This window comes from Stegostoma tigrinum, chromosome 14, assembly GCF_030684315.1.
Source record: "Stegostoma tigrinum isolate sSteTig4 chromosome 14, sSteTig4.hap1, whole genome shotgun sequence".
NCBI classification, from domain to species: domain Eukaryota; kingdom Metazoa; phylum Chordata; class Chondrichthyes; order Orectolobiformes; family Stegostomatidae; genus Stegostoma; species Stegostoma tigrinum.
Genome location: NC_081367.1, coordinates 44,054,003 through 44,066,326, shown reverse-complemented (window position 1 = coordinate 44,066,326; position 12,324 = coordinate 44,054,003). Strand labels below are relative to the sequence as shown.

The following is a 12,324-nucleotide window of genomic DNA, read 5'->3' as shown; positions in this document are numbered from 1 at the left end:
ATCCACCTCCCTACGCTTGGCCTATATCCCTGCAAACCTTTCCCATTCATGAACTTATCCAAAAGTCTTTCAAATATTGTAACTGTACCTGCATCCACCACTTTGTCAGTTCATTCCACACAGGAACAACTCTCTGCTCCCCACTTCCTTTTTAAAACTTCCACCTGTCATTTTAAAACATGTCTCCTAGTTTTTAAACTCCCCCCACCCTAGGGAAAAGGCCCTTGTCATTCACCATATATGTGCCCCTCATGATTTATATGCTTCAATAATGTCTCTTATGTCAAAACTCTTTTAGCATTATCATTTCATGCAAAGTTACTTTTTAAAATCTAGGTTATCTTCAATTGTAGCATGCAATGATTTGGAAAAACATTTCTGTAAATTATTCACAGAATACATTTTTCTATACAACTGTGTTCATAGAATTTTACTTCGGTGCAAAACACCCCATTCAAACAATACAACAGAGCAACCAAAAACCTAAAAAGTACTGGCATGGAATTGGAAATAAATTCCAAGATAACATGATTTTAAAAAGTTCTGTAGTACTTCATTAGTAGCCAAAATTTTGATTACTGTTTCTTCAGGTTTGACTCCATTGCTAGACTAAAGGTAATACATTGCTCTGATTTTAAAAAAAGTCAAACTCTGCTAATGACAAAAATATTTAATGCTCCTTCCTAACTCACAGGTTAAGGTCAAGTTTAGACTGACCTTTATTAAAATAAACCTGACATTTAAACCCTGATACTGACTAAATGCAGTTGTATTGCTTTTCCACGTGCCTTGCATTGAGATTAAAATGGTCATAAAAAAGGTGTCAAGCACTCCATCTCATCTTCAACAATATTTTCTAAATATCTTTCCACAAGAAAGTTTAAACAGAGCAATACATTACTAACTTTGAAATGGGACTTAAATTAGCCCCATTCTTCAGAACAGTTCCTTTGTCATTTTAAATGAGGTCTTTGTCTCTTGATAATCATTGATTTCAGAGGGGACACTCTGCCATTTTCATTACCTGTAATCAGACCCTCAAAAGAGGTCATCTTTATTTAAGAAGTACATTTGGTTTAAGGCAGCATGATGGTTCAGTGGTTAGCACTGCTATCTCAGTGCCAGGAGCCTGGGTTCAATACCAGCCTTGGTGACTGTGGGGCGTTTGAACATACTCCCCACATCTGCGTGCATTTCCTCTGGGTGCTCCGGTTTCATCCCACAGCCTAAAAGATGAGCAGGTTAGGTGGACTGGCCATGGTAAATTGTCCATAGTGTCCAGGGATCTGCAGCCTTGGTGGGTTAGCCATGAAAAAAAAAAGAGGTTGTGGAGAAAGAGTAAGGGGCTGAGTCTTGATGCAACGCTCTTCAATGTGGATTCAAATAGCCTCTTTCCACATTGTGAAGTTTCTGTGATATGGTTGTTGGGTGGAACTTTGATGGGACAAATAGACAACCAATTGACTCTTGTTGCCCCACACCTGATTTCCTATTATATTGACTTCAGCAGGCAATTAAAAGACAAAATTAGACAGGGTGTGTAATGCATGGCCAATCTGGTATTGCCTGTTCTAAGATCCAGCAAAACTGAAAATTTGCATGGTTATAATTGCTGCATGTAACTGAAATAATTCTAAAATGCTCTGTTCTGGAACATGCTGAAGTGGGTGACTCAGACAGCCAGGGATTGTTGTTTGTACTCTAGTTACCCAACTGTAGGTCTAATGGAGACAGGATTGTTATTAGCTGGAGTTTCAGAAAAGAAAGCACCCTTTGACACAAATACAAATCTGACAATATATGTGGAAAACAGGTGCAGCGTATTTAGATCAGTACTAGTTTGGCTGACAGTTTTTGTATAGGACATGCTCCATGGATTTGAACGATTTGCAGTTTCAGTGAAAATATTCTAAAACACAGGTTCCAATTTCTTTTCAGGATGGTTAAAGTATTATGTGCATCACATTCTTTTGCATCAGTGTAATCATTCTGTTTGAAATTGAATGTACACAGAGGCAGACTGTGGCGTTTCTGCCTTTGTAAATGGGCAAGTCCATATTTACAATCAAGATGGATTGTCTGCAGAAAGAATAAACTTAAGATCAAAGAAGCATCAGCGCCTTTTATGGAAAAATACTTTTTTTTCTACAATTTTAAGTTTACAAAATATGTTGGGAGTGAATCCAAATTATAATAGGTAGGCTCAAAACAATACCAGATAAATAGGTGTTAGTCAGATTACGCTGAGCCATCAGAAGTCAATTGAAATTGTTGTCCCAATTCTCCAAATACAGTTGTGATCATATTACAGACATGAAGAGATCTGCTAAAAATTTATCAAAGAACTGAAGTGCTCAAATTGGTCTTTAAGTTATGTCTATCACTTACTAAATTAATTTGAAATTGAACAATAGTGGTCTTCAAGTTGCAAAATGATAGCATGAAAATAAAACGATAAAAATAAATGTGTAGAAGCTTAAACAATGTTGGAAACAGATGACCATTTGGCAAAGAATAAGATAACTGTAACAGAGACATATTACTGGCATTCTGAAAAAAATCAGAAGCTTGGAATTAAACTTCAGCAATTTATTTTCAGAACCCTAAGCCCACTTCATTTGAACATTGGAAATGTGATTACATCTTTTGGGTCTGCTTCACTCTTCAAGTACATCATGGTTCAGTTCCTTTTACTAACTTTCACTCCATTTCCCGTGATACATATCACTATAAGGACTATCACAATTTGGAAAGCTAATTTTTCCAACATCCACATCATTTAGGAAGAAAATTCCAGGTTACAATTACAACTTGTGCAGAAGAGCTTCCTGATTTTACTCCTGAATAACTTCATTCTCGTTTCAAGAACGAGATTACATTCCTTGCTCTTGATGCATACACTATAAAGCACCTTCCCTTTGCACCGTGCAGAGTGTAGAGCACAGGAATGGTCCTTGTTGGACCAGTTAATTTATGTCTGTGTAGAATTCACAGAAGCCTTTTCAAAATCAACTTCATCTAGCCACATCAGTATATTCCTTTCTCATGCACGTGCTCATCGAGGTTTCCCTCGACTGGATCTATACTGCTTGCCTCACTATTTCATCATAATCTTAATCAGGTGACCACTCAATCTTCTCTTTTCTGAAAAGGACATCTCCAGCATATTCAGCACTTTTGCAAAATATATATAAGCCTGCTTCCTCTTAGTTTTAATACCACTCCTCCAGCATTAGCTGTTTTTCCAGTACTTATAGCATTGCTACTATTTCCTTTTTATTGTATGAAGAGAATGGTCCATAGCTTGTCAAAGCAATCGAACAAAGATACAGTGCAATTCTAAACTATTTTTCAATCCTTTTCCTCTGGAAATTAAACTCAATGCTTGATTGATGTTTTCAAAAATTAACTTATTAAACTAAATCAGTGCTGTTAGCAATTTAAAGCCAAGAAATAGAATGAGTAGCTTGGACTTTCAAGCTTACTCTGCCATTTGATAGGCTCATGGCTAATCAGACATTGCTCACATCCACTTTCCTGCATTTTCTACTGGATTCCCCTGCTGATCAAGAATCTATCACTCAATCGATATCAGCCTTAAGATACTGCTACGACAGTTTTCTATGTCAAAGAGTTCTAAAGACTCAACCCTCAGGGAAGAAGTTCCTCATATCAGTCTTAAATTGGTATTCATCTTCTGAGACCATATCCTAGATTCGTTAAGATCCCGTTAAGAGAGACATCCTCTCTGTATTTACCCTGTCAAGCCCCTGAAGAATCCTCTTTTCCAATTAGGTTAGCTCTCATTCATTCAAAATTGTACCCTCAAATCATTGAGTCCCTCTACCCCATTTATTTAAATAAGCTGCATTTGAATTGTTCAACTGAAGGGCACCATTTTACTAGAAGCAGAAAAAAAGCCATCAAGCCCCACTCTTTGGCTTCAGATGATTTAGTATTACCTTCCAGTCCAGAGCCCAGCCTGTGGAGCATAATGTGATGGGCTCATTTCTTTCTCCAGAAAGTACGCAAAAAGAGCTGATCCAGAGCCTGAAGGAAGAAGGTAGCTCAATACAGCCACTGCAATCTGATATTGAGGACCAACAAACACTTTTATACCTGACTGTAAAACATGAAGCCAACAAGCAACACAGCCTTCTAGTTGTGAGTGATAATGGAAACTGCAGATGCTGGAGAATCCAAGATAATAAAATGTGAGGCTGGATGAACACAGCAGGCCAAGCAGCATCCCAGGAGTACAAAAGCTGACGTTTCGGGCCTAACGTCAGCTTCTGTGCTCCTGGGATGCTGCTTGGCCTGCTGTGTTCATCCAGCCTCACATTTTATTATCCTAGCCTTCTAGTTGTTCCTGTTTTCAATGTCTGATGACACAAAGGTGGGCAGCATTGTTGACAGTGTTGACAACAAAATAAAATTACAACAGGATACTGATAGGTTAGGTTAGGTTAATGGGCAAAACTGTGGCAGATGGATTTTAACAGAAGCAAGTGTGAGGCTATTTCAGAATGAGAAAGGATAGATTGGAGTATTTTCCAGAAAGCACAAAGTTAAATTATAGCGGATGTCTAATGAGATTTGGCATTCCAGTGCATAGTTCTTTAAAATGCCAGAAAATAATCAAGACTAATAGAATGCCAACCTTCATATCTAAAGGACTGGAGTACAAGGATGCAGACATTGTGCTGCAGTCATACAAAGACCTAGTTAGACTCTCTTAGAGCACTGTGAGCACATCTGGATGTTTTGGCCCTGGATAGAGTTCAGCACAGCTTTACAAGGATGATACCTGGATTTGAGGGGTTAAGTTACAAGGGGAAATTAGTCAAACTAGGCCTTTATTCTCTAGAATTTAGAAGGCCAAGGGGTGATCTAATTGATGTCTTCAGGATATTAACAAGGAAAGACAGGGTAGGTAAGATAAATAATTCCCACTGGTTGAGGATTCTAGAACCAGGAGGCATAGTCCAAGAATTAGGACCAGACCACCTGGAAGAGATGGTAGAAAGCACTTCTAGATGCAAAAATAAGTAGAGTTTTGGAATGCTTCCTCAAAGCAGCATTCAATGCTATTTCAATTGTTAGATTTAAATCTGAGATAGATAAATATATTTAGCAAGGGTATCAAGGTATATTGGTCCATGGCAGCCATGGAATTAGTCCATAGCTCAGCCTTGATCTTATTGAATGGCAGCGTAGACTTGAGGGGCTGAAAGTGCTACTACTCATGTTCTAGGTCTTAGATAAATGTGTGTAGGAGAGTCTAGTCAAGCTGCTAACCCTGAAGGAGCTGATGATCGGTGTGAAGTCCTTTGAGATGAGCAAAACTCTTAGAAGCAAAGGCTTACTGGCCAATTTGCATTAATCTCCAAGGGGCTTGATTGGCCAAGAACTGCTGGAGATGTACAAAAATATGCTTCTGGTTGGTAGCATATCCAAATCTATGAGGAAAGACACCATCATCCTCATCTGCAGGTAGAAGGGGAGGAGGGTAAAATTAGAAATTGGAGACCCACCTGAGTGCCGAATGAGGACTACAAACTTTTGTCTGAAATCACTGCCAATCAGGTGGAGTCGACTCTGGTGGTGGCGATTCATCCTGACCAGCCCTGACCTGTACCCAGCAGGAAGATCTGAGAGGCTCACCCTACTCACTAGCACAATAGTCAATGGGCAAGAAAGGTGGGTAGGTACCTGCCTCATCAGCCTGGACCAGGGGATGGCCTTTGACGGAATATTGCTCACCTTCATGACAGTTGTATTCTCATAAATAGGGTTTTTGGAGATAATCGGCAAATGGTTAAAACTGCTCTACACAAACTCTTCTCAATGGGCGAGAATCAGAAAGCTTTCTAATCAAATTTGGAGTCAAGCAGAGCTATCGTCTTTCCCCTATTGTTTTCATGGGTTGTATAGAATACTTTTGCTGAGACCACTGGGAAGGATATAAGCATTTCAGCTTGAAGCAGCAAGTAGCTGGCAATTTTCAAAAATAACAAGTAATTTGTTTGAAAAAAAATCAATACATTCTAACATATTTGCCAATTAACATCTCTTATAAGCCTATTAAAATGTCCTGGTCATGGCACATTCTTTTGTATTAATGGTACAATTCAATTTCATACCATCCACTAATTTTTAAACTATACTTTTGATTAAAGCCCACATCATTGATGTATATAGTGCAGCAGCCCCAATCCTGATCCCTGTGAAATGTCACTCCTTTTACGGTGTAAGCAAACAATTTAACACAGTAATGAAATGCGAGGCTGGATGAAAACAGCAGGCCCAGCAGCATCTCAGGAGCACAAAAGCTGACATTTCAGGCCTAGACCCTTCATCAGACAGGGGGATGGGGTGAGGGTTCTGGAATAAATAGGGAGAGGGGGGAGGCGGACCGAAGATGGAGAGAAAAGAAGATAGGTGGAGAGGAGAGTATAGGTGGGGAGGTAGGGAGGGGATAGGTCAGTCCAGGGAAGACGGACAGGTCAAGGAGGTGGGATGAGGTTAGTAGGTAGGAGATGGAGGTGCGGCTTGGGGTGGGAGGAAGGGATGGGTGATAGGAAGAACAGGTTAGGGAGGCAGAGACAGGTTGGACTGGTTTTGGGATGCAGTGGGTGGAGGGGGAAGAGCTGGGCTGGTTGTGTGGTGCTTGTTTTGTAGCCAGTTTGCTGTTGTTATCCTTTCTGCCGCAAGTCCCCTGACTCCCTTGTTGGCCTTAGTCATGGGTCTATGATGCTATGCCATATCGAAGACTTTTTAAAAATATATTTAGATTACTATATTAACCTTGAGCACTCTTATTTCTTCAATAAGGCTTGCCAAGCCTGGCCTCTTTTTTCAAAATCAATGCTGACTATTGATATTTTTAATCTCTGGATTGTTCTTCCATTGCATCTTTGAGAAAAGATTCCGTTATCTTTTCTACTGGTACACATTGAGCTAACTAGTTTATAGTCCCTGGGATATGCGCTATCAGCTAGACTAGAGTACTTTTAAAACACCTCAAGATCGCCTCCTTCAGTTTTCATACTCATATTAAACCCTCTTTGCTCTAATATATTTCTAGCAAATCTGCGCTGCATCATATTCATGGTGCAATACATTCCTTCCGAAGTGAGGTACAAACTGAATGCAACACCAGACTGAGCCTGACCATGACTGCTCACACCCGAAGCACATCTTTCGCCTTGTATTCCAGCTCTCGAGATAAAGGCTGCTTTTCTTTTATAAAAATCAAGACAATGGAATATCTGTTAGGTCTTAGTGATTTATGTGCTTGGATGCAAAGGAGCACCACAACCTGCAAGGTCCCCTCAAAGCCACACACTATCTTGACTTGAAATTATATTGTTATCCCTTCACTGTTGCTGGTTAAAATCTTGCAACTCCTTTCCCAAGAGTTTCATGGGGTCTCTACACCACATGACCAGTAGCAATTCAAAAAGGCAGCTTTCAAGGGCAATTAGAAAGGAGAAACTAATGCTGACCTAGCCAACATTGCTCATACACCACAGCTGAATTAATAGAGAAACTGGTTCACTTCCAGTTTCTCACCAGTTCAGGAAAGCTGTGATTTATCTTCGAGTCCAATGTAAATGACTTCATACTTGCTGTCATTGAACTCTACTCAGCTTTGTTTTATGCAACCTTCTGGTCCCATCTACAGTATTTTATATGTAGACAATAGACAATAGACAATAGGTGCTGGACTAGGCTATTCAGCCCTTCGAGCCAGCACTACCATTCATTATGATCATGGCTGATCATCCACAATCAGTATCCTGTTCCTGCCTTATCCCCATAATCCTTGATTCCAGTATCTTTAAGAGCACTATCCATCTCTTTCTTGAAAGTATCCAGAGAGTTGGTCTCCACCACCTTCTGGGGCAGAGCATTCCATATATCCACCACTCTCTGGGTGAAGAAGTTTTTCCTCATATACACACTTTGGATATTTGAATCCTTATTAACATAGTGCCTTTCTAGCAACACCACACAAACTTACCTCACCTCACCTCACTGGAGGAGACAGCACAAGAAGTGGTGTTACAAAAATGAATTACTGACTCCGTTCCTTAAGGTGACTTGTTAAAAATATTAAGCAAATGTGAAATCTCAGAAGCAGCCTCTGGAAAACATCACTTGACACTTTTAGCCAATAAGATAAATGTACCCATTACATCCATTTTCTTTCAGTTTAGTTTGGACAATCTCTAATTCAGTGTATTCGCATCCTCAACAGTTGTCCAAAAAAGCTACACTTCCCATAAATATTGGACATCCTGTGCCATTACCGACCTGCTAAAGGCCAGCAAACAGTTTACTTACAGAATTTTGCTTTCTCTATAAAAGTCACAATCAAGTGCAAAATCAAATCCAACTTTTGCATTTCTTTGAAGAGACACATCCACATGATGACGAGGTCATGAATAAGAAGTCACCAGAAAGTAAGCTGCACATGCAAACTGATGCCCTTACCTTCATAACACAGCATGCTTAAGTTGTAATGCCCTAAACCTGTCTCAATTACAACACTTTCCTGCTTGCTAGTCATTTCTGGCCTCTTGTTCTTCTCTTCTCCATTTGCAGCCATCAATTATCATTACCAACCATTTTCAAAGACAGAAAAGAGATAAAGTAGAGATTAAAGGGAGAAAGAAGGTATAAAAGATGAGGAGCAAAAGAAAAAGTGAGAACAGAGGAAGGAAAAGGTACAGAGAAAACATTAACAGTTGGTGAGAAGCCATGCAAGTGTTTTTCTTTCATAGCACCATTATTTGGTGATCAAAGTAGTCAACTGAAACTCTCAAAGGCACTCAGAATTGTTTGATGTTTGCATCAAAAGTCTCACCCAGTATCAGTAACAATGAGTATTCCTAGGAACAACCAGTAGGGTATCTTCTGAGCAATTAATTTATCTACATAACCTGAGGCCTGAACTGGGTTTGAAACTTTCACAAGTACTTTCTATTCATTAGCTGTACACCCATAGCTGTTTATGAAAACCAACTATTAAAAGGTTGACAGACATGTGACTTAGTGAAACAAGACATTGTCCAGAAAGTAACCCCAAGCATTTTTGTAAAAAAATCTGACAATTTGAATTTTTTTTTTAAATTTAAAGGAAGAGCATTCACGGCCAATTACTTCTTAATTTGGTTAGACCCTCAGCTTGAGACTCTTATACTTACTATGTTATTCCAGTCATTTGGTTTGTCTCCAGCACCACCTTATTTTTAATTTTTTTATAATTCTCTCTCTGGCTCATTTAATCGAATTATAGGTCATCCCTTTCCTTGTTATTCAGCTGTTGCTGCTTTACTCACACCATCTGCAGAGACCTAGTATTTGGCCTGTTGACACTCCACTCATACTATCCATATGATCTTTGACCTCTGCACTTAGAAATTCTGTGCCTGTTTGCTTCCCTCTCACTGCACCTGACAAAGGGGCAATACTTCAAAAGCTCGTGATTTCACATAAACCTACTGGACTTATAACCTGGTGTTGTCTAACTTCTGGCCTTGTCAACCCCATTCCACCACCAGCAACTCCACATGATGAAGTGGGTAAAGGTATTATATTGGTGTGGCAATGAGCCATACAGAAAAAGAATATTATACTTCCATCTTCCAAATGTACCCATTCAGCTGAAACTTGCTAGACTGGTAACATCTACTACAATAGCTTGGGGAAGAACGCTGGACATACACATACTGGGGTTGTCCCTGCCCTTGAACAGTGGGACTTGTTAGAAACTGTCTAATGTTGGTCAAGTCAATGAAGAATTGGGAATGGCAGAAATTTTGCTGCATTTTTCTCTATTATTTTGACTCACTACAAAATACTAAACACTAAATAAGTACATTTCCAAAAGGGAGCAATAATTGGTACATAAAAATAAGATTTCATCAGCATAGAAAAATTCTTTACTATACTGCAAAAGAAGAATTCGAAGTTAAAGCAAGAATGAACCATGGTCAGACACTCTGTGCCATCAGCGATTGAACCTCAGTTCATAGGAGAATCACGACTGGAGGCAAAGAGAGAGACAAATTTACATTAAACTCCCAACACCATGATTGTAAACAAAACTATGTAACTGGTCTCGGGATCTAATTCAGAGCTAATGCTGCCAGGATGTATGCGGCACAAGCTGGGTTTTCAGTTGTTGCTGGTCCAGGAAGAGATACAGATGTGATTTGGAAATTATATTGCCAGGCAAAGGTACTGGATCTCCTAACCTTAGAACATGACATAATTTTTAAAATGTGGCAGGGGTGGGAGGAGAAGGAGAAAGAGTAAATAGGAAACCGACCACACCCAAGAAACGGTGCATGAAACTTTCTGAGGAATTTGTTAATGCCCAGAGTGGGTAAGAGTGTAATTTTCAAATGGTGAAATTCAAAATAAAACTGAAATGTGTGTTGTTGACATCAACGCAGGTGGAAGATAAAACTTGTTTTTGATATTGAGAAGTTCCAGGGGTCAAGGAATCATGCACAGGAATATGTGCTTCCATTAGATTGTTGGCCTTGATAAGGCTGTCTTTCTCTGAAACAAAAATCCAAAGACGTGCAGGCTAGGTGGATTGGCCATGTTAAATTACCCATAGTGTTCAAGGATGCCTAGGTTGGGGGGGGGGGGGTGCAGGGGGAATGGTCTGAGGGTCAGTGTGGACCTGTTAGGCCAAAGGGCCTGTTTCCACACTGTCAGGATTCTATGATATCTATGAAAACTACACCACCACTGCTGTCCTACTTACTACTCCGACTCTGCAGGCAGATATTACTGGCTTTGGCAGTGTCTCAAAGTAATGGGACACTGAGCTCACCTCAGGCCCAATTAGGGCACATCACATTTGAAGATGGCATTTAGTGTCATGGGGTCAGGACCTGGAAATAATTAGGTTCCCAGTTCTGGTTTGCAAATAAAGCATATAGCGTCAGAAAAATTACAACATAGATGCTCAGCATTTGGCCGAGCAGGATTCAGTTGGCCAAAAATAAGTTAGTCACTTTAATTCCATTTTCCAGCTTTTGGTCTATGGCCTCGTAGCAACAGTATATGTGTTTTGAAGATTTTTTTGAAAGTTAAGAAAATATACGTCTGCGCCATCATCAGGCAACAAGACCCCTAACAGACTCAGCAGAAAATATTAAACCTCAGCAACCCTCCAACAAATGTAATTTCCAAATCACATCTATATCTCTTCTTGATCCAACAACTGAAAACCCAACTTGCACTGTGTACATCCTGGCAGTATTGGCTCTGAATTAGATCCAGAGACCAGTTGCATAGTTTTGTTTACAATTAAATATTCAATATCTGGGATATACTTAACCAAAATAGAAGAAACATTATCTAAGACCCTAGTTAATACACTAAACATTGGCAGGGACAGCAATCCAGCAGCATGTACTAGTTCTACTACCCGGACCCCATGGGCAAACACAACTGTTGTGCTCAACTTCAATACACTATGCAACTTGTTTATTGTTGAATATAATTTATGACATACTGATAGAGCCAAAGTACAAATACAATTCAACTAATGTCCTTCCTATCTTGGCATCGTTTAGTTGAAGAGTCTTTCTGGGGCAGTCCAAAGCTTATATTTTGTAAAACACTGCCTGGGCTTCTTGATCGACACGATCGAAGTACAGACTTCCGTGCAGTGTCTGCTACTATAATAGTACTTTCCCCAGGTAATATGTCATTTTACTAGATCACAATACTGGATAGCATTTGAAATGGTCGCTTCTCACGAATGACCATGGGTGCACAGCAAATAAATCGAAAGTCTGGTCGGAGAGTTTCAACCCAGTTCAGTCCTGGGATTGCGCCTTCAAATGAATAGCTCAGAAGATGTCCCATCAATTCAGCCTTGTGACACCAGTAGTTGATAGTATTCGACAAGGCCTTTGAGGCAAACAAACTCCAATTTTAAGAAAGAATGTTGTTTGGGAGCTTCAATTATATTTTTTTTGATCTCAAAACAATCTTGTTATGAATGAGAAACAGAGCTGAAAGAAAGCTTTTGTGAATGGCAAGGTTATTCATCTATACTTCACTAAAGGAGCTGACTCCAGAATAACACAACATTGTGTTTTACTATGTGGGTTTGATATATTTTAATTCCTTACACATGATCAAGGCCGGACTTTCAATGGAGAAAAAGTGCGCGTTGGGCTGGCGTTTATATCTGGCAATACAGCTGTTCTTTCATTGATAATGTCCCGTCTACGGCGTGAAGACGGTGTCAGTGAGACTCCCAGCCAGTGGGTAGGATTGGACCGGCTG

The 12,324-nt window shown here is 39.7% G+C and overlaps 1 protein-coding gene across 2 annotated transcripts in view; it reads right to left on the bottom strand.

Moving 5' to 3' along the window:
* The window catches only part of clcn2c (chloride channel 2c), a 565,311-nt gene that overhangs the window by 552,574 nt on the left and 413 nt on the right, over window positions 1-12,324 (bottom strand). The window lies entirely within an intron of this gene.